The sequence below is a fragment of the Dermacentor andersoni genome, chromosome 11 (genome assembly GCF_023375885.2).
Source record: "Dermacentor andersoni chromosome 11, qqDerAnde1_hic_scaffold, whole genome shotgun sequence".
Taxonomy (NCBI): domain Eukaryota; kingdom Metazoa; phylum Arthropoda; class Arachnida; order Ixodida; family Ixodidae; genus Dermacentor; species Dermacentor andersoni.
The window spans coordinates 83,921,433-83,947,775 of record NC_092824.1 but is presented as its reverse complement, the minus strand read 5'-3'; the positions used below and the strand labels follow the sequence as shown (position 1 = coordinate 83,947,775).

The 26,343-nt window shown below is 46.6% G+C and overlaps 1 protein-coding gene across 3 annotated transcripts in view; it reads left to right on the top strand.

Moving 5' to 3' along the window:
- Positions 1–26,343, top strand: part of LOC126518306 (uncharacterized) — a 181,897-nt gene that overhangs the window by 108,587 nt on the left and 46,967 nt on the right. For 2 of the 3 annotated variants that reach the window (XR_008609620.2, XR_008609621.2), the window contains exon 2: positions 9,568–9,657. The exons of the other annotated variant lie outside the window; for it this stretch is intronic. The gene's annotated coding sequence lies outside the window, so the exon portion shown is untranslated. The remainder of the gene's footprint in view (positions 1–9,567; positions 9,658–26,343) is intronic. 3 annotated transcript variants of the gene reach the window in all.

Here is a 26,343-nt window from a genome sequence, read left to right as displayed (position 1 = left end):
TTTGGTGCCGAATTACCAATTTGTGTGCCTGGGTTTTTCTTTGTTTTCGTTAAATGCGAGGCCGTAAAGCTAAATTGCGTTTACTTCGGTCGGTATAATAAATATTTCTCTTTAAGTGAAACAAACATTAGCCAAACCGGTTCCACACTTGTATAACGGCATTTCTATGCCTAACTTCAAGCATTTATACGTCTTAGTTTATTTAGAGGGACTCAGAGTTGGCTTCGAGGTAAAGGTTCTTGTTAGTGGAGGACAGGTTACAAGCATCAAACCGCAAGGGCTAACGCAAACATGGTGGGGCTGCGGCTAACGCAAACATGGCGGGGCTACGGCGATCGCGCACCTGGAAACTCACCAGGTGGCGTCTGTAGTGTTTTAAGTGAAGGCTCCCCGATGGCAATCTGTTACTGGAAACGTTCGAAAAAGTAGTGGTAATTATCGGTGGTACTTCTACGTTCTGTGATTTGGCGAGCCTTCATTCGGCAGGGAGATTCTGTTTTGTTTTTTATTGTTATTTTAGGTTCATTTTACTTGTGCGATTACCTTGTAACGTTTGTTTAGATCAGTTAGGAGACGTACTTGAACCACTTAGTGCCTTTTTCGCGTAATGTTAAGCACGTAAGCCGCCGGTACGCATGTAGCCAAATATGGCTGACATATGTACACGAACAAGGACATTAAATAAATTATTTTTATATTTTTAGCGATTATACTGACATCAATCTTAAACAAAACGCCGATAACAGTCGTTCGTTGTCATCTAGAAAAGAAAATAAAAAATTCACACGACGGTTACGAGTATGTAACGCAAACGTTTAAGGCTTAGCTGTGGTGCTGGCTAGGAGTTTGCGCTTCAGGCATCGAGCTCGCTGGACGGCTTGGCGGTCTAAGGGCCCTGCTTCCTCCTCGATATTTTCCTGCAACGACGTCGCGCCGAATGACCGCGCCACCAACGGCTCACGAAAGGAAAGGCGAGGCATGACCGCGAGCCGGCAGAACTTCCGTGGAAGTATTCGTGATACTGCGGGTGCAACCGGTGTGTTCCATCGACCGTGATGCGCGAAGGGCGAACACCATCCGGTGGTGTTGCAGAGAACCGAGCTTTCCGTCACGTAACCGAACTCTCCGCTATCTTTGGCGGAAGCGCGTGTTCGTCCACCAATGGGAGCACCTTCTGCTCGCACAGACATTCAACGATCATGGCGCGCTGCCAAGCTCTGCGCGGCGGACATCCTTCGCTACCAGGACTGCGGGACAATTAACGAGCGCTAGACCTGGCGTAAGCAGATCACTTAACTCCTCTCAGAATGCACTAACCAAAGTACGGACAGGGACATTTGGCTCTTCCGAGGTTGCATCATTACCAATGTTCAGGACGGGCCTTCCGCTGCGCTCAAATGCGCTGACGACATCGCGTCCGCACAAGTTCGGGCCGACGCACTGCACCGCAGTTAGCGTTGCTTCTAGGGATTTTCCCTCGTACGAGACTAGAAGCTTGCCAAGAAACCAGGACAACTGCAAATGCGTATTGCAGAGCGTAGACCAGACATGCCGATGCTTGCAGTATGTTTTCCACGTAATGATGGACACAGACACAGGTGCCTACTTGAACTTTGAGCAGGAAGTGCACTCCAGAAAATGGCGCGAACAACGGGCCTCGCACAGTTTACAGACGCAGTGTACAAAGTACAAAGCTCGTGGCCACCGACCTCTGAAGGATGCTCTTCGCAATGGGCCACCCCTTTTTGTTTTCATGCACACATTTTAGCTATGTGTCCTTTACGTCTGCAGCGACAACCCTCTGGCCGGCGAAACTTGTACTTTCCTGCCTTGTTTTCCGTGCTACCGCAACACGGACAAACGACTAGAGGAAGTGCGACTTGGTCGAGAGGAAGTGCGTGGACGGGTCTTGAGGCAAACAGTTGAGCCTGCACCTTGCTCCTCGCTGCGTGGACGTTGCCTAAATCCTGTGTCTTCTCCATATTATCAATGGTGGGGGCTGCCACCTCGGTTACTGTAGCCATATCCTCGGCTTCTTTCAGCGTGAGCGAAAGAAGCCCCAAATCTTCCGACGAACTTCGGCAACGCGTAGACCGCAAACAAGTCTGTCTTGTAGCATCCTGTCCCACCCTCGTCGCCACTTAAGTAAATCGACAAGCGGTTGGCAAAGAACGAATGAGCTTTATTAGAGGTTAGTGGATTTCTTAGCCTTTTATCTCGTGGCATCAGAGCAGCCATTGCGGATAACAAGAGGCGTGGCCGGTGAATTTAGCAATATAAACACGTGTCAGCGGTCGTATGTTGATTCCCAACACTTCTGGCCTTTGCGACATTAAAGTAAGGCTACCGAAGGGCCATTAGCCATGCAATCACTAGTACATATTTGCAACCTCATTCTCTCAAACGACTTCAAAAAAAAAATGTAGGTCGAGTCACAGTTATCTGTAAAGGCAGTTCAGTAAATAACTATACTAAAACGTATTTTAGTCTCTCTGTTTTTGCAAAAATAGATGAGACTACCATAATCAGGTGACTCGCCGGGTTTTTAACCTCGCACAATAATATATCCCAGGAGAAATTTCTCTTTGGCAAACAATAGATCAGCTGGAAATACCATGTTAGGAATAAAAGAACAAATACTTAATAGCATTGACAAGAAAATGTTAATTTTTGGTTATTTCTTCATATTGAAAAGCCCTTCACTAATGTCCAACATGACGTCCTTTAAAAGAGAGAAAAATAACTCCCTTTTTTATGGGTCGAAAGGGTCGCTTCTCGTGAGGGGCCATCCTAGGACTCGGGCCTGCCAGATCGTAACTGAGCAGAATCTCAATAAAGTTGTTACCGCCACCACCTTTTTTATGAAACACGTTGTGTTGATTTGTCATAACTGAAGTAGTATCTTCCTAACAGGCGTCAGTTTACACTCAGAAATGGACATTAGCCGTAAACTGGATACATTAAATAAGGGGTACAACAAGGATCTGCATTAGGCGTGGTTTTATTTCTACTGTATATGAATGTCACCGTCAATGTGAGGCGCCGCTCTAAGATGATCTTCTATGAAGATGATGCAAATGCAATATCAATGCTATTAGCATTATTTGAGAACTTAACCCACTTTGTGGTATGTCTCTACACATCTCTGTCCGCGCCTAACCTCTTTCCCAACATCTTAGGCCCCTAGGCAGCCCATGGTCAGATGGTTTGGGTACGGGGCTATTGCGATGGGGGAACTGGGTTCAAAACCAATCGTCGGGCCAACTTTGGCCACAATGTAATTAACTCTGGGTATGCGGTGCTTTTCAATGAATATCTTAGGCGGTGACGTGGGTCCCTCAGTATGTGTTGCTCCTCAATAAACCTCTTTGATGCCAACAAAGGTTACTCGTTGTAGGTCACTTAGTATTACTCACTTTATTGCGTACCACTTTCACAGTAATAATTACATAAAATATAGCATCAACAACTACACACCAACCATAAGATAGATTGCTACTAGCATTGAAGCCACTATTGATCCCTGAAAGATAAATACACCGCCTTTACCTTTTTCATTTTTTCTTTTTTGGTACAGATGCATGCATTATTTATAAACAGGCAAACGACAGGTTGCTGGTTTTGGGCTTTTGGCTGAATGACTACAAGCAGAAGTTAAACAAAAATGAAATCAAATACCCACTTTTCAAATCTAAGGTGCTTCCACTGCCATAAATATACGTTTAATTTGCATAGCAATGATATTTAAAAGGTAACGACTAATCAATTTCTTGCAATCACATTAACAAGAACTTATAGTGGTCACCCTATACTCACACTCTTAAAGTTGACATATCACGCACTGTTCATGTACTGAAAATTTGAGACACTGTCTCCAACTCACCGTGAAGCGTACAATATACTTTTCCCTTATACACTGTCGCTTTTCATACTGCTTTCCGGTACGATCGACTACAACACAGAAACGTCTGGGCTCGTTAGAAACGCTACGAAATCGAACACTGCGAGCAGCAAGTAACGTGGGTCGCGGAGAATGCATTGTGCTATTCAGAAACAAGGACAACATACTAAGCATAACGAGATCCTGTAGAATAAAGGCAATGCTGGAAGTATTACGACAACACCAAACATATAAATCATTATTCGCATCCAAGTATGCAATAAAGGAAAGCGTGTACAATTTAAGAATAAATATGATATATAAGCTATGGGAGAAAACAACATACGGGGAACAAAAGATGACCTCTCCGTATACCTTTCTAAGTAATAATCGCATGCAGCTGGAGTTTAGTAACTCCAGCTGCAGGTGTCAACAAAGAATTTAAAGGACCAAATGATGGAACTGTTAGCGTGCAAAAAAGTATTGGCGGATTTGCTTTTTCTTGCTTTTGCTCCATCGTTTTAGCTCACCTAATCTTGCGGCACATTGTCTGCTGTAAAATGTATTCAAAAGAACTCCCGAGAAATATGGACACCAAGACCACATTTTCTTCACGCGCTTTCGCGTGTTGCACCTTCCTGGACTTCACCTGCACCTTCCCGTCGGGCAACTGTTGGCCTTTGGCCGTGCCCCCCAAGGTAATGTGTAAAATAGTGCCAAGACAAAGAAATGTGCACTTGTGCCCGAAGGGCGAAGCATTGGCATCGCGATAGCAAGGTTTAGCGATGAGCTTGAACTCCTCGGACGGGGTTCTGGCTACACGTAGGTGCGACACGTTGGCGCTACTTGCAGCACGCAATGCAACTCTCGCTGCGTATAAGAAACAGTGACCTGGCAGAGCACCAGGGGTCTCAGAACGCTGGGGGAAATGAGCGTCACCAGTGGCGTGGCGTGCATCGCACCTTCAATGGTGCACAAGAAAAGACGGGCGAGGAAACCGTCGGCGTTAGTCAGCGCTGAGTGGAATATTACGCAATGTTAGGTTGACGTTTACCGCTAGGACCAGTGCACATGGGCACACAGCTTGCTCAGCGAGAAAGCTAGCGTGCTTAGCGTAGTGTGGTTGCGCACAACGCTCACGCCGGCAGCGAATGGCAGAACGTTGCCCTCGGGCCGCCACCGAGGCGATTCGGCGTAGTGTTGACGGTACGTCCAGTTCGCTTCGCCTTATTTTGCAACCAAACGCAGTCCGCACCTATGAAAACTCGTTTGAAAAACTCTACGCACGCCAGGCGCGCAGTCTACGGGACAGCAGGGCAGTGGCGACTGTCCTGCTGACTGTCAGTGGCGACAGCAGGACATGCGCCTCGAGCGTTCGTGTGACGGAATTCAAAACAAGTAAAAGAAAACAAAAACAAAGAGACAAATGAAAAGAGATAAACGTAACCTACATTCACTTCCGCACTGTCTATGTGGTATGGAGTGCCCTGCCGTCGATCGTACCGTTCTTGGCCGCGAAGGCTATTTTGCCTTGACAGCAATGTAAGCGGAGGCATTCCGCATTGGTAGAGTCCGTAGACCCCGGCCACGTACTTCGCATGGTCCTAAGGATCGCACAGGGGTGGGCCTTTTAAATCTAAAACCACGTGCAGCGCGAAGGACGAGGACTAAAGGAGACGACACACACTGCACAATGTGTGTCGGCTCTGGTTTCTATCATGGCACACACAGGTTTCTACCAAGGACATGCTTGTAAAACAGCCATTGGTAGAAACCTGTTAGCTTATTGGCAATCATAGAGCGATACACAAAAGACATTTAAGCTAGCCTGGACAAACACGTCAGGAGGTTCAAAGGAAAGCTCTTCAATCAATCAATTACATTGTCCCCAGCCGAGAGAGAAAGATAAATTTTACTGCTGCATGAAGCAGCAATGGGGCGCTTCCCTCTGGGAGGCCTCGGTCGTGGGTCTAACCCGCAGTCGAGGACCCCATGGAGCCACAGCCACCCGGCGTACTTTGCTGACCAGATCGAGCTGTTCCCGGAAGCCGACAACTACGACCATGTGGACCTCCGGTAACGAATCTTTCGCCGGGAATCATAAGGTCCGCACCTCCTTCACCGATCCTCTCAGCGAGACGGTAATGAAGTGGAAAGACTGGAGCCGATACCCACCAAACAAGTTTCACGACGTGCTTTAACACTTCAGACTTCGAAGAAGGAAATTGGCCCCGCCCCCTGCGCCCCCCACGCGCAGTGAGGCGCTGCGTCGCGCAGCCAATTACAGACGAACGCATTCCCACATCCCGCGCTGTATGACGCCACGTAGCCATGCACTTGTCCCGACTGCAATGCACCAGCCACCATTGATCACGCCGCACCGACCTCTCCTTAAATACATTTAATAAAAAAAAAAGGTTTGGTAAATTACCTCGTAGCGTAAGAGGCGTTCAGGCGAAGCTATTGCTGGCCAAGCACACCAGCCTAACCCAATCTGCCGCAATTTGAACGAGCGTAGTGTGAACAGCAACCACGAAGACAACAACACAACAACGACGACGACGACGACGATGACGACGACAATTACTACAACGCCACCACCACCACCACCGCCACCATTTGGAAGTGTTTCTGCAGCACGTATTTTTTCGGGAAAATAATAGACGATAACATTACGGCGACAGGCCAACTCAGACCACCACGAGATGTGCAGGCACATTACTCTATGGAATGGCTGTGCACTTCATTATCGAGGTATTAGACATAGATATGGAAAGCATAATGTGTAATCATATAGATGGATTGTTAGGGGGCTGTTTCATCAAGTAAAATTAAAATTAAGGTAAGGTAAAATTAAATCAAACACATTGGTTTATGACATTGCTCATAGGTTAGTTGGTTTGACACATCTACTTGATCAAACATTGCGGGTCGACAAGGCCAACTGGTTTAAAAGAAGCACTTCTGGCCATCTGGCGCTACATTTACTACACTTTATCCAAGAAATGCCAGTTGCGAGACTTGTCATCTCTATCCTGCAAGGGACATTAAGTTCAGAGGTTTTCAAACTTTAGAGCAATGTAACAGCCCACATTCAGTGCCAAGCAACATGCGAAAGAAGGCGCACTGCGAGCTGTACTCTGACGGTGATGGCAAAACAGTGGAAATGAACATACGTTGCATGAAAAAAAGAATGAAATACGAGTCAGCAATGGTTGACATAGAAGAAAGACAAGGTCTTCTCGGGCCCATTAGTGTATCATATGATTTGCTGTTTAGACTTCACTACCTTTGGGATTGGTTCATATTTTTTTTTAGACTTCGTGGTATCTGCCATCGGCCCACATTATTTTTTTTTGTCGAATAAAACCACACTGCCGGTTCCAGTTATAGGCGCGCAATTTGAACGAACGCATCTCGGAATTATTTCAGATTTTTTTGCGTTAATTACACGTAATTACTGATCCGTACACAGCTCTACGCTAATGTGGTGCGTCTTTTTTGTACCAAGCTTCATTTTGAAACTTTTTCGTTGTCTTACGTGCGCTCGAAGGCCTCAAATTGCTGAAGTGGACGAGACGAATGTGACCAGGTGCTCAGATCTCCGGAAGCTCAAAGCGTCTTAAGTCTCTAAGGAATATGTTGTCCTCGAAAAAAAGAAAGAGCATCTTCGCATATACGCTAGACTACAGTATCTAGCGAGCCCAATGGAATTTATCGCTTCAAACCCATTAAACTAACGAGCAGTAATTTCTTATGACACAAAAACGTCATAAGATTGTTTCTTTTTTTCATTTCTTATAAATATAGTTTGTCCTCAGTACGGAGGTGTGGTTACATTGCTTAGGGCTAGAAAGAATATTATGCAATAGGTGGTCAATTCATCAGAGAAGGTTGCAACTTGATTGCACTTCGTAATAATTTTTTTTCCCGACCTGCTACAAATCTATCTTTGCTTGTTTACTGTTAATTAGCATAGTTAGTCGCCTCGTCCTGTCCACTTTCTTCGTTCTCGTTTTTGTGCGCTTTTACAGTTTCAAGATTCAAGTAGACCAACTGGCCCTGTTATTCATCTTGTTAAAGCATAGTTAGCGTTTACGGACATTTATTGTTCCGTGGCTTTTAAAATGCATTTCTATATTATGATATCGAAGTTGCTTGCCGGACAACTTTTGCCAGACGAAATCAACACGCCATGCTTCAAAGATGCCACTCGTGCGCGCTCATACATCTTCGTACCTCACGCTCAAAAAGAAAAAGGCGTGCGGGCGATTCATCCTTGGACTAGCAACTCACTTTCCCATCTTTGACTCCATTTTACAGAGTTGTCCTACTCCACTAATAGAGTACATATATTCTCTTTGTTCTCACACTTTCTCTCTCTCTGTCATATATATATATATTACGACGTTTGTTATGGTATCATAAAAACAAAAAATCCACAAGTGGCGTGAACACTTTATTTAAAGAGCAGCCTAACTGAACGCAACCCTTGTCGAAGGGGCGATGAGCTTAATATATTTCCGCAAACGGAGATAAATATGGAGGCTGTTCCAAGTGTCCAAGGGCATGCCAACACGCCCTCTGTGTTTAAAAAAATTCTGATAGAAACGTTTACGCGAGGTATTTTACGAGAGCAATACTTAGTGGACGGCTTTGTAATGAGCGGTTAGAAGAAAATCAGTATTAGTAGTAATATCATTAGTATCTTTATGATGCACTGGTTGCCACTTATTCATCTGTTGATAAAGAAAGTATGTATTTTGAATGACCCGTCTACACTACGAGCAAACATTATGCGCCTGAAAGTATTTTTTTTTAAATTAAGTTGTGGTATTTGTATAATATCGCACGAAGGAAAATACTTAAGTTCAGATACGACGTTTGTCTAATGACAGAAATAACATATTGTAACATCTTTTGGTAGTTTTCTTTTTAAGAGACCAGTGCTAAAGGGGATTTGTGGAAATTTTGATGAAAATTAGTGATGACTCTTCATCCGTCAAATTTACTAACTCTAAACTTTGTGTCTTCTTTAGACAATACAATAAATAACTGCTGAGTCTTTCGCTACAAGTTTTTTTCTGCAGTAAGCACGGTTAGTTCAAACCAGGCTTACCAAGATTTTGAGCTCTATGCTTGAATATAAGTGGTTTTACTTAGCCGCTCAACATCGCCTAACTCAAACACGCTTTCTCCTTGAGCCAACTTCACCAAGTTTCTGTTTTTCTATTATGTTTTGCAACAGGTAGAGCCGGGCTTGCACGTGCTGCACTCAGGACATGTTAACCTAAATTATCATTATAACTATTACTCTGTACAATGCTTTAGTTCTTGTGATACGGTTCTTCAGATTTGCAAAACTGGCTAATTTAAACAAACCAACATTTATTTTTATGCTTACTGTTGACATGCCATTTCTTTTGCAGAAAATGAACGCACTATTTCACACAGCCAAGGTATATCAGTGAGATTTGCATATTTCATATAAATATAACGTTCAAAACAAAACAAAACAAAATTTCATCGGAATACCAGGTTCGTTCTTCCCTGAATATACCCAATTATTAACTGGTAGCATCTAGATTTCTTATAGTTTCTAGACGCCCAGTGTATTATTTCCAATGTTATCAGGAGATGTGGTAATCCCCGCTTGTTTTCGCTTTCTATTTTTCATTTTCACTTAGGCGAAACTTCGCGGGTCTTCTCGTTGATTACTCACCCGGAAGGTAACCGGAAGTTTCAACGGCCAGCGCGGCGCAGGAAATCTGCGTAAGGTGAGTTCATCCTCTTATTGATCCTGGAAAAGATTGCTGTAGGTCAGATAAATGTTGAGATAATCATCTCAATGCACTGACATTTTTAGCGATAGGGAACTGTCACATGCGTCCACCACGCAAAGCACTCGAGCGCTATCGTACAAGTAAAAAATGAGCATTTCACAAGCTCACCCACGAGCAAAGGGCGGTGTTCTCGAGCTATAGCTTTCGGGGATACGATTACTTTCGCGAGATTTCGTGTGAATCGGGGCCGCCACTGTGCAAATACAACATGCTTGGCACCGTGCCAGGAACGCTGTCGCACCTAGATTCCGGCTTGTCAGTTGCCTAGCCGCGCCAAATCTCCCTAAAGCGATCGTATCCCGAAAGCGATCGCTCTAGATTACTGCCCCACCGTGTTTACTTGCCCTGGCAAACATGAACAGAGAAAATGCGTAATCACGATAAACGTTGAAAGACTCTCACTTGACATCGAGCGAAGAGTCAGCTATAGTCACTCTTGATTTCTGATTCATCGCAACCAATTTGTCAGCGTAACAAGGAAGACGTACCGTCGGCAACACGTGAAACGCGAGCTGTTGGACTTCAGCACATTCAGTGGTGTGACGAAGCCTCCAAATGATTCGCGACACTACAGACACGGGGAGTGAAGCCGTAACATAGGCTAGAATTGCGATAGCCATGACGTCATGCTAGTGGACCGACGAAGTACGCAGTTACGAAAACACTGTTGTGGCGAGAGCCATTGCTCGTTGCCGAAGTTTCTCTTAGAAGCGGGCTATCATCCCGCTTCCATGACGCCAAGGCCGTGCACTTTCAGGCTTTCTGATTTCAAAAATGAAGAGGTAACACGCCGGCCCTCTTAATTACAGTGTGAGTTTGCAAGTACGCTAGCTGAGGCTTGCGTGAAATGAAATTCGCATCGCCTTCAACGACCAGCATTTAATTCATTGCGTAATCAGCTGCTGTGATTGACACGGTTCGAAGTTTTAGCTCATGTGACGTGTAATACTTATTATGAACAATTTTCAGTTTCACTACAGTCAAGGGCGTGCCGCAAGCTCGCCTGGTCAGGATTAACCATTGGATTAACCAAGGTAGAGAGGAGGACACCGACACACACAGATCAGAAAATACACGACACGTCTGCTCCCATATAGGGCGTCCTTAACAAACTAATTCAAACGACTAACGCCACACCGAACCGCATTGACGGCAGCCTTTCTTCCTTTTCTGTGTGCTACCTGCGCCATCTAGTCATGCGTGCATAGTCCGTCACCGACTTCACGCTCTCTGATTGTGCTTAAGATTCTTGTATTGCATGCAGACGAAATGTCTTGTATTTTCTGTTTGTGGCCAGAATCCCCATTTTAGCATTTGCCAGCTTGTAAATATGTTAGTGCAGTTGAGCGATTGCACTTTAAGGTGAAAGCCCCAAGTGGCTTATATCTCCAATAGCCTTGAAAAAAAAAAAAAGAAACGCGACGTCCGGTCCAATGGTACAAAAGCTATCATCATCAGCAATGGCTCATACCACGTAAGCAATCAAAAATGCAATGGTTCATCCCTCTCGTAATGCGGATTCTACAAGCACTCAGGAAACTGAAGCGTACAGTGCATACATCATTGGAATCACGCATACAACGTACAGAAACGCGGCGTCTAGTCGAATGGCACAAAAAAAAGCACGTGACTTTCTCGTTGGCTCATACCCCCGTAAGCAATAGAAGAGTGCAATGACTCATACCCCCGTAAGGCTAAGGCTACAAGCACTCAGCAAAGTGAAGTGAGCGCCGCATACATTCATTGAAATCACCCATACAGCACACAGAACAGCATATGTTTGAATCCCTTGCTTAGAGGATGCAAGGTACAGTCGAAGAGAAACGTCGTTGGCGCGAGTATGATCCCGCTGTAAGAGCGCGCGAACCCGCAGCTACGCGTCGAAAACGAGCCGAAGAAACCGAACTGCGAAAGCAGCAACGTGACGATGCGAGACGACGCATTACTAAGTCAGGAGCACTTTCCCCATCCCGCGTCACGGGAGTGTAACATGCTGCGAACGTTTTTTTTTTTTCTCTTATATTTGAAATAAAGAGGATAGGAGTGCGTTGCTTCCAAGCTCTCTCCGTGTAGTATGCAGTTACACCCACTTACATCTGCCTCCATATACGTACATATTTTGACCTAGACAGTTGTTATGACAATCTGTCGTAATTGCTGCAGAAACTCCAGCGTCTACGAGAACCGCATCTTCTTGTGCGTCTTCCGCTAGCACATTAAGTTGGCGTTTTCATCATTACATATTTTTAGAGCTGCCAGCATTCGATCGATCGAGGACACCTTGTCACTTTACCTAAAAGCGCATAGAAGTGATGTACACCTTCTTCTATGATGCTTAGAAATTGTGTACGCAACTTGTGAATTTATGGTCTTATAGTTCTTGTCTACTGCTGTCAATAACGTCTATAAGCAATCCATTTGGGAATGTACATGTGCCGCAAACGTACGAAAAGAAACAGATTGCTTTACGCGCACCGACGTCTGACAGTCAATTATATATAACAAACAACACAAGCATATATGACGCTAAACGCGGTCTGCTAGAGGTTTAGAGCCAGCGTGCGCATTTATAAGGAATAGTAATGGCAGTCGATACGCAGCTTCAAAAAAAGCGCAGGCTACTGCAGCACATAAACTGCCCCGGACAGAAGCACGCGATGTTTGAATCAGGCACGCTTGAACCGTTTGTATCACGTACACTCGACGCATTAAGAGGTTAAAAATTGATCTCGTTTGACGCGTTAATCGATTGCTTCACCGAATCGTACAACAGACGTTTCTGGTGGGTATCGGGGTAAAGGTACACACGTCTACACAGCCTCACCCGAAATGTCGTTCTCTTAAATGTCCGGATCCGTGTCTGTGTATAGGCCTGCTTAATTTCTCGCATCCTTCTCTTGTGCGAACAGAGTGCCAACAACGTAAGCGCCAAAAGAACATCGCAGTGGTTTCCCACAACGATAACACAATACGCAGCATCGTTCATATTTCTGCATTTCTGTATTTGTCATTCTCTCTCCCTTTAATTCCGACACAACACAGGTCTTGCAGCCCACGCATATTACACACCAACATAATGCCTTAATTAAAACAAGTATTCTTGTCAAAAAAATAAAGTGGGTCATAGAAATAGCAGAGGGGAGAAGGAAGTAAACGAAATGAAATTGAACCAGATCATGCATTTGCTTTTTTTTTTAAGGCGAAAGTCTTTCTAGGCTCGTGGTGAAGTTTGCGTCAGCACACCTGACCGCCGGAGTGTCCGCCGAAGCGTCATCACGCCATGTGAAGACAGATTAAAGACAGATTAAAGAATGAAAAATGATTGATAGTGATAGTTAGTGAATGATAACGTTATAATAGAGATTCGTAGAGGTTAATAGTGACTAGTAATGACTAATAATGACTACTAATGACCTCTAATGACTTCTAATGACTACTAATGACTACGAAATCACCATTATATCTAACGACGGCTTGTAATGACTCCAATTTATTACAAATGACTAAAATGATTACTACTGAGTAGTAATGACTAATAATTACTGAAATGACCTGTAATAACTACGAAATGACCAATATGTCTAACGACAAATTGCAACGACTACAATTGATTAGAAACGACTAAAATGCTTAGTAATGACCAGTAATGACTAATAATGACTGAAATGACTTGTAATGGCTACTGATAGTTATGATATGACCAACATGTCTAACGACTGGTTGTAATAACAAAAAAATGCTTAGTATTGAGCAGTAATGACTAATAACGACTGAAATGACTTGTAATGGCTACTGATAGTTATGATATGACCAACATGTCTAACGACTGGTTGTAATAACAAAAAAATGCTTAGTATTGAGCAGTAATGACTAATAACGACTGAACTTACTTGTAATGACTAGTAATTACTACTAAGGACCAATTTGTCTAACGACGAATTGTAACGACTACAATTGATTTCAAATGACTAAAAATGCTTACTAATGAGGCGAATGATAAGAGGAGGAAGACTAGGCTATCGCCGTTCAGCTTTTAAGAGAGATCTTAAGAGACCCTGTAATTTCTAATTCCCTAAATTGCGAAACTTTCTTTTTAAACGACGCCAGGCGGTTTCCACTACTCGTTGAACTAAGGTGAATGTGAGGTTTCTATTTCGTAAGGGTACGTCCACCATGCTATTTCTTCTTCGCCATGAATAACAAAAATATTATTAGCACCTATTCTGTAATATAGCTCTAAAATTGGCATTGACAACAATTATTAATTTCATTTTGCCACGTAGTAATGACTGTTAAAGAAAACAGCTGCAAAACTGTGAATGACGAAAGTAAGTTTCATTGGGCAAACCTGCACCCACAAAAATAGGCTACACTCAAAGCACAACGATGGCGGCGAACACAGTCGGCGATCGTCGAAAGCTGATCTGCGGGTCAAGCGCGTCAGATCTTATACATGAATCATCAAAAATTCCAGAGTAATCGCCGGGTGTCCGCATATCTTCTAGAAAGTACTACACAATTAGCGTCTCGTACACAACCAGATTGCACGAGGTCCGGTGACAAGATACCGGATAGAACCATTGATAAGATTCCAATAAGTTCCAACCATGCGGGCGCCCTTTACGCCGAGTGATAACTTCAAGTAGTTAGTTCGTGGAAGGAAGTCCCCGAGAAAAGGATAAATAAGTACACGTGTCAATATCTTATCCTTGATTTGAAATATGCCCTCTAACTATTCCTCTCGTATTTTTTTTTTTTTTTTTACCGACAACCACCCGATTTATGAGCGATCGCCCCGTAGTGGGGTTTGCCCATACCATTAGGCACCCAACCAAACAAAACCGTGCATTGAGAGAAGAGCGTTAAGCTACACACAAGGGAAGAAGGGAAAGAAGTGATGACATTTCAGTAAACAACAAATAAAACTTCACTTATTGCCTATTAACACATATGCGTGAGATCTGGCAACGTTTAGCTTCTCTTTTTTTGCTCCCACGTACTCAACCCTTTTCCCTCCATCCTTGAAGAGAGTGTAACCACCCGGCAAACCTCCTCGTCTATTATTATAGTTTTTATTTTTTTCCTCCCTCTTGAATTACACTCGAGCTGACTTTCAGGATGTCGAGCACTACGCGGAACAAACCATGCCACTCAGAGAGTCGGCGAAAGAGGCAGCACAGACGTAGATAAACTCCTTCCGTTCTACTTCGAGCCAAGGTGTCCGGTTGCGCTCTGGCGCGAAATGTTGGTTTCTGTGGGTAACGAGGAGGGGATCGGTGTGACGATATATGCGAGAGGGAGGGTCCGACACGTACAACCACACGTACTACCACACGTACAAGTCACGAGTGCACAAGTCCGCAAGGCCGAGGACAACACTGTGGGAGAGAAATCGGTGCAGAGAAGAGGGAGGGAGAAGCGGCGGCGGCGGACGAGGAGATGGGAGTTGGCAGAGAGAAATAGAGAGAGAGAGAGAGAAACCGCCCAAAAGATGTTCCGCGCCGGCCAGCCTAATTAATCCGCTACGGTGACTCATTAACGACGCTGCGTCTCGTCACGAGGTCCTTCTAGGGGGGCGGCAATTTGCGTTAAAACCGACCGATCCCTTTCCACGTGCTCCCTCCCTTCGCAGGCACTTCCATGACACGCACACACATAACACGCGGGTGCGGCGGCATAAGGTGACTGGAGCCACTGCTTTGAGCGAGCCGTGGCCGAAGGCTCATTTAATGCTTGGCGGCGACACGATTTGCGCAAAGGCGATTGCCGCGCGAGCGGTTCTCAATTTACACGCTGCCGGCAGACGAGCCGGCCACCTTTTGACGAGTCCGTGTGCTTGAGATGATTTCGGAACACCTGAGAAGCCAGTGATTTGAGCAAACATTGCGTCAATGGAAAGAAAGAAAGAAAGAAAGAAAGAAAGAAAGAAAGAAAGAAAGAAAGAAAGAAAGAAAGAAAGAAAGAAAGAAAGAAAGAAATGCACTACTGGAGACATGCGTGAAAGGTAGGGCGCTGTATTTGCGGGAATTCCACTCCACTTTCTTGGTATAGATCTCGTTTTCTCTAAAGATAGAGAGGTGGTATCACGTTGCAGATACCGCAATGCGCTGCGTACTTTGGGTTCGCTTTCACAAGCGAGGATATATCGAAATGAAATAACCTTGATGAGCACACGCACTGCATGCACGAGTGTTCGCGTATCATACTTATGTGAGGCAGCATGCTTTGGTACTTCGCTTAGATATGCTTTGGCAGTATTTTGTCATTCTGTGTGTTATGAGTTAATGATTTTTTAGGCACCATGTGAAAATATTGAATGTGAATTGTTCCAACTCAACACCCAGTACAATAACAATTGCTATTCTGTCCACAGTTGGAATTGTGAATAGTCACACTCCGCTAGTATAGTACCGTTCCCAACTGCTTCGTGTACCTCTGTCATACATCAACACGAACGTAACAGCAACTACAACTTTGTTAACCGCGACGAGAATCCAAAGTTTTATTGGTACTGAAGGTAAGAGCGACGACAACACTACATAGAAGCAGCTTAAAACGAGCGACGTGCTCGCATCGAATAGCTCAACCCAAGACACTGACGAGATCATAACGATCGATTGCTTCTCAAACAATTCTGTCAACATAACGAACTCTGGGCGTCCCCGCAACTACACCTTACTCGCCACACAGAGCTGAATCTAGCGCCGGATGTGACGCGCCTTTCGCAGAGCGAAGGTCCACCGCAGATTCGGCTATGTCGCGAAACCAAACTGATAAGTGGGTAAGCGAGTCACAGGCGCCAATGGAAGTAAGCCAGGTTCGCGGGGTACGCAACACCAGCCGCTGTCCCCCGAATAGGCCTGGTTACTGTGAAGAACGTGTGGGGAACCATAGGGTTTCCAACAGAAGTTACTAAAGGAAACTCAGGCGCGCAAGTGTATGGGACACTCGAGTATGGCGGTTCAGCCAGCAAGCATGGTAATAGTGATTAATACAGGGATGGTGCCTTAAGTTCGTTCACCTGGCTTTGAACAGTATTGTGACTTTACAAATTGATTATTTTTGGCTAGCTATTGCGTTACAAAGCAGACAGTTGGCAGCTGGCGTCCAAATACACGCCGCAGTGACGGCTCTCTCGGGGTACGAAAAAGGCCAAGCTTTTGCCTGCTGAATGCGTCGGAAGCAACTGCGGATCCAAAAACACTTCAAGGACGCCGTGTTTATGTACAACACCTATTCGCAGGGATTGTGATTGTACGCACAGTCTCATTGCCTTATGCGGTTAGAAAATTAGGATTTCATTTTGAATTTGGCAACATAAATGCCGATAAAGCGCAGTGAGTAAAGCTGCACGAACGCCTGAAGCCGCAATAACGAAGATCAGCCAAATCCAAGATAAATAGATGGATTTTTATTGGTAAGAACGACAGAGAGGTCGACCTGAGCTAGTGCGCTCTAGTATGCTACCCCGTGCTGGGGAAGAGGGAAGGGGAGCGAGAGCACTGGGATGGATTAAAAGAGAAGTAGGGAGTGCTAATGTACATTAGACGTGGCCCTACTAGAGCCGCTCGTCTAGTTCCGCGTCCTGTAGAAACTTCAACAGGGCTTGAGTTGTCCCGATTGAAGTTGCGGTGTCAGGCCACGGACCGAGAATAGCTTCCTCTGACAGTAGTTGCCCGCCAACGCTGGCTGGGGAATTATCCAACGTCCTTCGCTCCAGGCGTACGCGCTGGGCAATCGCACAACATGTTTTCCAGCGTTTCAAGCGTCCGATGTACTGACCATTATTTCCACGGCTGCTGAACGATCGCAGCACCAGAGTTCCCTCTGGCGGTTTTCGCGGGAAACTCTATGTGGAGAGCCATCGGAAACGCGCAGAGAAGCGGCGCCTGCGCGGCGCTCATGACGCAGTATAGGGTGAGTGGCGCGACCCGGGCCACGCAGGAGAGGGAGGCGGCCGCAGCGATGTAGAGCGGGAAGGGCCCGCACGCAGGCCGACCGACCGACGCTACGTCGCTTGGCGCTCATATTTACGACTCTCCATAAACGTCAGGCAGTCGCGGAACCACACGAGACAGGAAAATCCTCTTCGCCTCCTTCCCTCACTCTCCCCCGTCTCTCCCACATCAACGAAAAAAAAAAAAGAAAGTCTAAACGCTGTGTGTGTGGTCAGGGCTTGACGTCAATATGAGTATAGATAAGATGTACAGAGAGAGAGAGAGAGAGAGAAAATAAAAGTAAAGCGACAAGAAGCAAGAACGGAACACGAAGAGGGGAGGAAGAATAGGGAGATATAATATAGGCGAAAAACGAGAAGATAGAGTTTAGTGAAGCCAGCCACAACGAAGGCTTATAGGCAGACCGAGCCAACCGAAGCCGGCCGAGGCCGTAATAACGACGATGGGCACCGTAGGCCGAGAGCATGCGAGCGCTGTTTTTTTTTTTTTCCGTCTCGTCACCACGCTAATATGCGGTTGCGTTTGGCAGGCTCAAAACGCCGCTAAATGGAAGCTTTGCCTCAACGCACGCCACACGCTACCCTCCCTCCCTCCCCCCCCCCCCCCCTCTCGTGACCTCCGAACGCACCCAAGCTATCAAAAAACTACAAGAACAACAAACAAGTGCTCTAAAAACAAGCGCGGCGTTGAGAAATGCTGGGGGGAGGGGGGGGGGGGGCGAGTCGGGGGCGCGCGTTGAATTGCGGCCAGCGTTCGCTTGCATGGTGACACTTCACGCCGACCCTCGCGTCCTCCCTCCGCAGCACTGCCCACAACGCAAGTACCTGCGACGTGTCGGCAAAGAGAGACAGCGCGGTCTCTTTTAATGCGCGCCGGTGCTGCCAGCTGTCGGCTGGAAATTAACCTCGCTGATTGGACGACGGTGCGTGCAGAGCGGCGCATACCGTTGTGGACATCGCATGTCGCAACCTGTTCTTCCACTTCCCGCGCGCGGGTCGACAGGTCGCGTGTCACGCCATCTGGACGTCCTGTCGAAAACGGTGAGCCGCACGGGTGCGTGCGAGATGCGGCGGTGAATTAAATCGAGCGGCTTCCCCTAACTCAGTCCACGCCCCCTCCCCCCCCTCCCCTTCTCCATGCCGACGGCAAGCAACAAGCCTGGAACCTCAGAGCACCGAAGAACAAATTGCTCCCAGGTGGCTGCAGAAAAGAGATTGTGACCGTTCCAATGCACATTAGCGGATATCTTGCGTAACAGTCGAGCCGAAAGGTGTAAGGCGCGTCACTCATTTTGAACGTTGTGCGTTCTCTCTGCTTACATTAACCCCAAACGTCACTCTGATCCCTTGGCCCCACCCACGAGACGTGCTGCAATAACGGTACCGACGTTCCCCCAAATCGTCCACGATGCGGGAGTGGACTCGAAAACTGTTACTTAAGGATTTGCCACTGTGTTAAAATGACCAACATTCATCGCACCACTATTCTTGTCATCGGCATCCTCTTTCGTGCCCTCTTCCCAAACGCAGAGCAGCACGACTGAACCCATAGCTCCAGTCCAACTTCTCTGCTTTTCCAGAAATAGAAGAAAGAAGAAAAAAAACTACACCTTGGAAAACTTGCGTGACGTTTACTATCTTGCAAGCGAACAAAATACAATGAGTGAGACTTACCAAAAGCTTGAGCTGCGCCGCTACGGAACAGTCAGCAACTTCGATATATTGTCGTTAACTCTGGTCACCAAGTTGTCAGGATAGATACGCAAGTCACTTTGCAGTGTCAGACTCTTAAAGGAATAACTCCACTACTATACTAAGCCATCATAACTGCCACGCTTATTCTAGATTGTAGAAATAGAATTGCCGGTATAATGCTTTATACACCCTAAAGACCGCTGGTTTGAAAGCGGTCGTGCGAAATCGGTGGAACGTCGGAATCCTGGTTCGACCTCCCCATCAGACTTGTAACTTTTTCGAGGTCCGGAACAACGCGAGACAGGAACCTACCCGCCACGTGCCTGGTATAAAAGCGGGGAATGCTTCGCTTTAAAGAGAGAGTGCTACTTTTGCGGAACTAACTGGCTGTTCCACAGTTTACCAGGTGTTGGTGATAGTAACGTATCCACGGATGAGACTAGCTCGCTCAAGTTAAGCACTAAACGTAATTCATTACGTAATACATCCATAATAAAAGGGATTACTTCTACGCGAGACAGGGAACAGCACACAAGAGTTTATCGTGCGCGACACTCACTGGTGATTGCGTGCACCTCGTCATCATTCAGAGTAACGCAAAGTGCATCCAAGAAATATAGCACACCAACGCATAGACGATGTGGTCTTCCAACATGGCGGTGCGCGTCCAAGTGAGTTCACTTGCTTAAGAGTTCGTCGCCGTGCCTCAAATTTCTGCTTCGCTAGTGACTGAATGACGGGAGAGAGTTTCACTTTCTTTCCACGTCGACTCGAGCGCGAAGCGCACAACCAGATGGCTAATATATAAGGTTGCCGTAAGGATTCGAGCCTCCCTAAGCCTTGTTGCACGATTATGTCCTGTTGCACGACTTATTCCAATTAGGACAAGTCGCCGTGAAAATAGTACGTTGAAACAAGATTCACGTTCAAAGCCGTAATTTGGAATAACAGAAAGGCTAAAGGTAAATAAGACACACATGAAAACTAAATATGCCTAAAGATCAAATACCTTGCTCCTCAGTATAGCGGCCCAGCAACAAGCTATCGTAAGTAAATTGCCTTTCGGTGGGAAAAAGTTGCTTGGTTTCACTAACTCTACCTGTTACAGCACGATTCTATTAATGTGGCTCCATTGCAATGTGCGATCGCACTTTGCTCCACCGCATCTTGGCGCCCTGTCTTGTTTCGTTGACTGCAAATTTGACAGTCCTTAAAAAAAGTAATTATGGCAAACTACTCACCAAACTACTGTTCGAGCCCACTTCTGCGGTGCGTTTGCCCGTAGGAACATGAAGTGACAAATGGGACCAAACTAAGCAACTATAGCGCCGACATGAAAAAGGAAAGAACGGAAAGCAAGGGGGCAAAATGGGGTGGCGGGTAACAGCAGCAGTACCGCAAACGCCAGACGCATGGCGCCGACGCCCTTCTTTTTTTCCCTTTCCTTCCTCCCTTCCTTCCCGAAGTCTCGCGAACAGACGACGGTGACGCCAGCAGCATGGCTGGCGAACAACGGGAAGACCACGACGACGCCAGAAAACGGTGCACCAGAGACAGGAGGGGGAGGGGGGTGGCGGGGGGATGCGTGTGCGGCTGGAATATATATGTCGTCGTCACGAGAGCGGCCCAGCGACGTCGGCCGGCGTGGTTAGAAAGGAGGGGGCTAGGGAGCGCGCGGCCGGTTCACTCAATTAAGCCCGAACCGAATAGATTGGCGGAAAAGCAGGTCGAAGGGGAAGAACACGCTGTCCGAGAGCAACGCCAGAGGGAACGAGGGGAAGGATGGCGCCAGGAGTTTTGGGTTGAAAGGGAAAACGGAGGCACGGTGCAGGGGGAAGGGGGGGCGGTGTAATGCAGCGGCAAACAGACGACGGCAGGCCGCACGCGGACGAGCCAAGCTGCTGGAAGGCGGCAGCTGTTCGCCGCCCTTCGCTGACCGCTGTGCATGCTGCCAGTGGCGTTCTTCTGCGGGAGACAAATGTGTTCGCTTTCTTTTCTTTCGGGGCGTATAGAACACACGGACGTGTTTTACGGGTGAAAGCTGAATCGTGAAAAAGTTATCCTACGCGGCACTATAATACCGTTGTAAGGTTACGTTTGTTTGTGCCGCGCCTCTTCGGCAGCATAGCGGTGAGCTACCATAAGGGCAGCCGTGTTTTCCCTAAGAGTACTAGATATCGTATACCAGATAACATTACCTCTGCTGCACGGCTGGTCTCGCCACTGCTGCTGCTGTTCTCTTTTTCTTATGACGCCATTGCGTTGCCCTCACTGAGAACAACCAGAAGAGCTATTCTGAAGTTTGGTCCTCTCATTCATTTAACCCACGTTTGAAATTTGAGTCAATCAGAGGGACTGTACAGCCACCCTGTGGGCCTATCAGATGTGACAAGATCGCGAATGCGGCAGTTTGTCAAAAATTTAAGTGTGTCCAGAACAGAATGCCAGGGAAAGAACCGTTTCCATTTCACAGAGGTCTGGTCACCGCGCGATATTTCTGCCTAGGTGTAATAGTAGTTATTGCCTACGACATACATTGCAAAGCAAGCTTTCATTGAGAGCCCTCCCAGGCTTTTCTGACCATGGCTGCTGTCTGGCCGAATATACATATATATATACATATATATATATATATATATATATATATATATATAAGGGTGCATGAAGGTACGCACCAAGGAGGAGGAGGAGGAAATAAATAGAGAAGGCAGTGATGTTGACCAGCAATGCGTGTGGTTGGCTACTCTACTCTGGGGGACGGGAGAGAGGGCATGGACAGTGTTTCATATAAACCTTGTATGCTGACCACGTTTCTGCTGCTGACCATTTCCCGCTCTCTTCACCGTAACAAAAAAATAACTTCCTGAAAAAAAACCTACAAATATAATGTCAGCTCACAGATATCTCTAGAGCACACCGATCTCTTTATATATAATAGGCAGTTATGTTTCACGAATTCTTTTATTTGGCCATTTGGTACGTGTCACATGCGGGTGTGGCAATTCTGGGCCAATCCTCCAGAATGGATATGTACCACTGTGATACAGGAAGTACACAAGCCCTAAATGTTGTTTGATACGTGTCGTACTTTTCTGCACGCACACTTGTCACCACCAATTTCGACGCATCGCCGTTAAACTGCAAAGCGTTTAATGAGGCGCTTTACTTTAACTTCATTTAGCATAGATTCCAACGTGTGTGTTGAACATGCAGGAATTTTTCTTGCGGTGTGCTGCTCTTTCGAGACTGGGCTGGACGCATTCTGCATCGCGTGTAAACAGAAGCACTCAAGTTAAGCAATTAACAAGTTATAGTTCCACGGCGAGCACCTGCTACATTGATGTGGAAATTAGCCGTCGGCTTGTGTTTTATCCAGATTTTCGACAATTAATTATTTGAGGGGCTACGTATTAAGTGGAACATTAAAAGAAGGACTTAGTAGGAGGGAGTAAAAAAGAACGAACTGGAGCGCTAAACTTCCAACTCTTTAATTCGTACAACGAAGTCACAATAATACGACACCGGTGCATGCGTGTAGCAGTCGCGGTAAAAAAAAAAATGTCGCAGCATTGTGTCAAACAGAACTCCTCTCCGAAAAGATAACCAGATATACCACTAATGCAGTTGCTGCCTCTTTTCCTAAAAAAGAAAAGCCTCCAACAACACTCCTGCCGACGTAATTTTATCTCACAATGTTGTGGCTCACAACTTGCAGGCAATGTAACGCGCAGGTAAGCGAGCGTTGCTTTTGCTCTTTAATGATAGTTCACGCTCCCGTGCTCAGCGTTTCAACGCGTATGGTCATGGCTTCATCCATCAAAAGTGCATGGCACAAATTATATGGCCTGTGCCGACAGATCGATGGACCGGAGTTTCTCTTTCTCCTTCCCTATCTGTCGCACTCAGTTATTTTGACCCCCCAGCATAAGTCCTTTACAATTTTCGCCACTGTCCTCTACCCTGCTAAGAAGACTGGGTCATTCTTATGGTTAAAATTCTCGATATAACGTTTGCGCCAACGTAACGAACTTACTTATCAACAAAGCTATTCCGAGTGGAGTTCTCCTTGGCAATGTGTCCCTCACGCATTAAAAATCATAACTGATGGCTTTCCTTCGTCGAAATTTTGAAACTGCGTTTCTATTCAAAACAATCAGACCCGCTTCCGAGCTGTAAAAAGATTTCCACTGAGTTGTTCAGGAAGAATGTAACCCACTCCCTCAGTTGTGTTTTTTCATCTTCTCTTTTGAGTCTAAGTTCTACGTGGGAAGCTTTAATTGAGAGGTCCCCCATTACGCGGTAATTAAGAATGCGCAAATTACGCCCAGAAACTCCTCGACCCTGGTCACGCAAGGCGCACGATATCTTGAGTTACTCACACTATCCCTGACGACACATCGCGATGACAGCACTAGCGAATGCAACTACCACCGTAACGTCACCTGGAACACGCGTCGCTGCTTCATGACACTTTTCAGCATGCCTATACAAGCTGCAGCATCTGAAAGACGAAACAACGATCAATGAAATAAATGGTGACATGCTGAAGAATCCAGAGGAAACGAAAGTATTGTTTAAATAGTCTGTTTAGGAAGCACAAATTGAAACACGGTTATTGTCAAACTCTTAATCTCGTGACGAAGCAGGTTTACACAAGCCCAGCTGCGAAATCGGAGACGCCGTATGCGAAGGAAATCTGCTGGAAGTTAATAGGCTCTTGACAGACACCTTTGTTGCGAGAACGGCAGCTAACCGATATGATTGGAAAGAAGACTATACAACCACTGTATCTTGCTAGCACTAACCTATGCCGTTGAAACTTTGAGGCTAACACAGCAACTAAAAAAAAGTGAAATGAAAACACAAGCTAGGGAACTTTCAACGAGCGATGTTACGGAAGATTATGAGATACAACATTAAGGGACGGGTAAGAACGCGGCGCTAAGCGTTACAGATAAAAAAGAAGCACATCATGTCCTAGTTAAGATTAAGAAGGCGGAGTTGGGCAGGTCTTACGTTGTGCTTAAGCAGATAACTGGAGGTCTAGAGTAACAGTGCAAGGTGCCAAGATGAGATAAATATATTCGAACGTGGCAGATTATTACAGGAAGAGGGGGGGGGGGGCGGAGAGGGAGAGAGCTTTCAGACATAACAGCTAGGGTTTACTTAGCGCAGCCGGATCAGACCCTCGTCCTGCCCTGTAACGATGATAACGCGAGGTGCACACGACTTCTAAGCCTAGAAACACCCGCTACGTGGCAGCATGCGTCTTCCGCGCTGCATGGCAACCACCGTTGAGCGTGCAAGCGAAAGGGAGAGCTGCCGCATGTAGTATGCGCAACAGAAGCAGACGAGCGAGGCGACCTTCCATTTACTCGTGGTTTTGTCATTTCTAGCAAAATATTCTTCACCGCGTAAGCGGTAACCCTACAGCCGTTTCCTGTCGTTGCGCGTACCGTTCGATGAAATTCACGCGAATGGAGAATGTCGGAAATCCCTTCTTCCCAACGCTTTCGACCGACTTGGCGCAGTGCCACCGCGTATCGGCGACGTCACGATACGCGGCTCTCGACCGCTTCGCAATCTGGTACACAGGCTGCTGCCATTCGGCTCTGTCGCTGACTGCCACAGCCCTGAACGGGCTGCTTATTGTATGTGAAAGACGGAACTGCTTAATTAAACTGTGAGGTTCAACGTCCCGAAACTGCACGATGGTTTATGAGGGACGTTGTAGCGCAGGGCCCCCGATTAATCTTCTCCTTCCTCTTCATCATCATCATCATCCTATTTGATGATGATAAATGAATCCGAGGCCCTCCGCTAAAGCGTCCCTCATAAACCACTATGAAATTTCGGGAACCTTATTAATATAGAGGGTTCACTAATGTGTCCCCTAAAACACGGTTCACGAGCTTTCTCTCTCTCTTTTCTTTTTGCATTCCGCCATTATCGGAATGCGGCCACAGTGTCCCGGTATCGAACCCGACACCTCGTTCTCAGCAACGCAACGCCATAGCCACTAAGCGAGCACGGCGGATGAACGCTAGACCTGGCAACCCTGTTAAGGTAAACAAGCTGAAGAGTGGGTCGGCGCGAGCGCGGCCGGGGGCAATCAGGCCGCACCAAATAGCAGAGCCAAGGCATTTGCAAGCTGCAAGTGCAGATTCCTCGCCCAGCCATCCTGGGCAGGCGAAGCCCTTGCGCAGCCGCTGGAGCCGACTAGCCACCCGCGGGCGATGCCTCCTTCCTCTCTGTGCCGACGTCCCGCTCGCTGAACTGCTGGCGGTGGCGGCGACGCAACGGAGTTTGGGGATCAGCGGCCAACTCGCGGCGAGGAGAAAAGAGACGAGAGTGACGGCTGTTTCGCGTTAAATTGAGTGTTAATGCCGCTACGCGGCGACCACGCTTAAAGCGGGAGAGTGAGCGGTCTGTGGGCTTCCATAGGTTTGGCTGGCATGCGGCCGGATCGGAAAGGTTCGCGACAGATCCTCACCCCCTTTTTTCTAGCCGATGCCGGGAACATGTCTTGATTTATCCGTCGTCGCGCTTTCTCCCTTAGCTTGTTCGATATTTTTTTTTAGAGCGAGGTGAAGCAACGGGCCGGGGTAGACACCCTTCCTTTCGTACTCCGGTGTCGTGATCAGCGCACCACCGGTGGGAACGACTCCCGACCCCGTCGACGAAAGCGCAGAGGCCTTTCAGGAAACGTCACAAGCAGAGGACTGAGCTTGTGAGTGGAGCTACAAAGCGTGTGGTCTAAAAGCAGCACAGCGATAGTTCCAAGATTCATTAATGGCGAAACAAAAAGCGTCTTGCAAACTGGCGCTTCTTTCCTCTTCGAAGAGAAGTACGTGTCCTTCTGAGCACAATTTGAGCCGTGCATACTTTTATTTGCAGGATCGCAATGTAATACGCTTGCTGCGAAAGCTTCTACACTAAGGTTTAAAGAAATAATAATAACACTGATT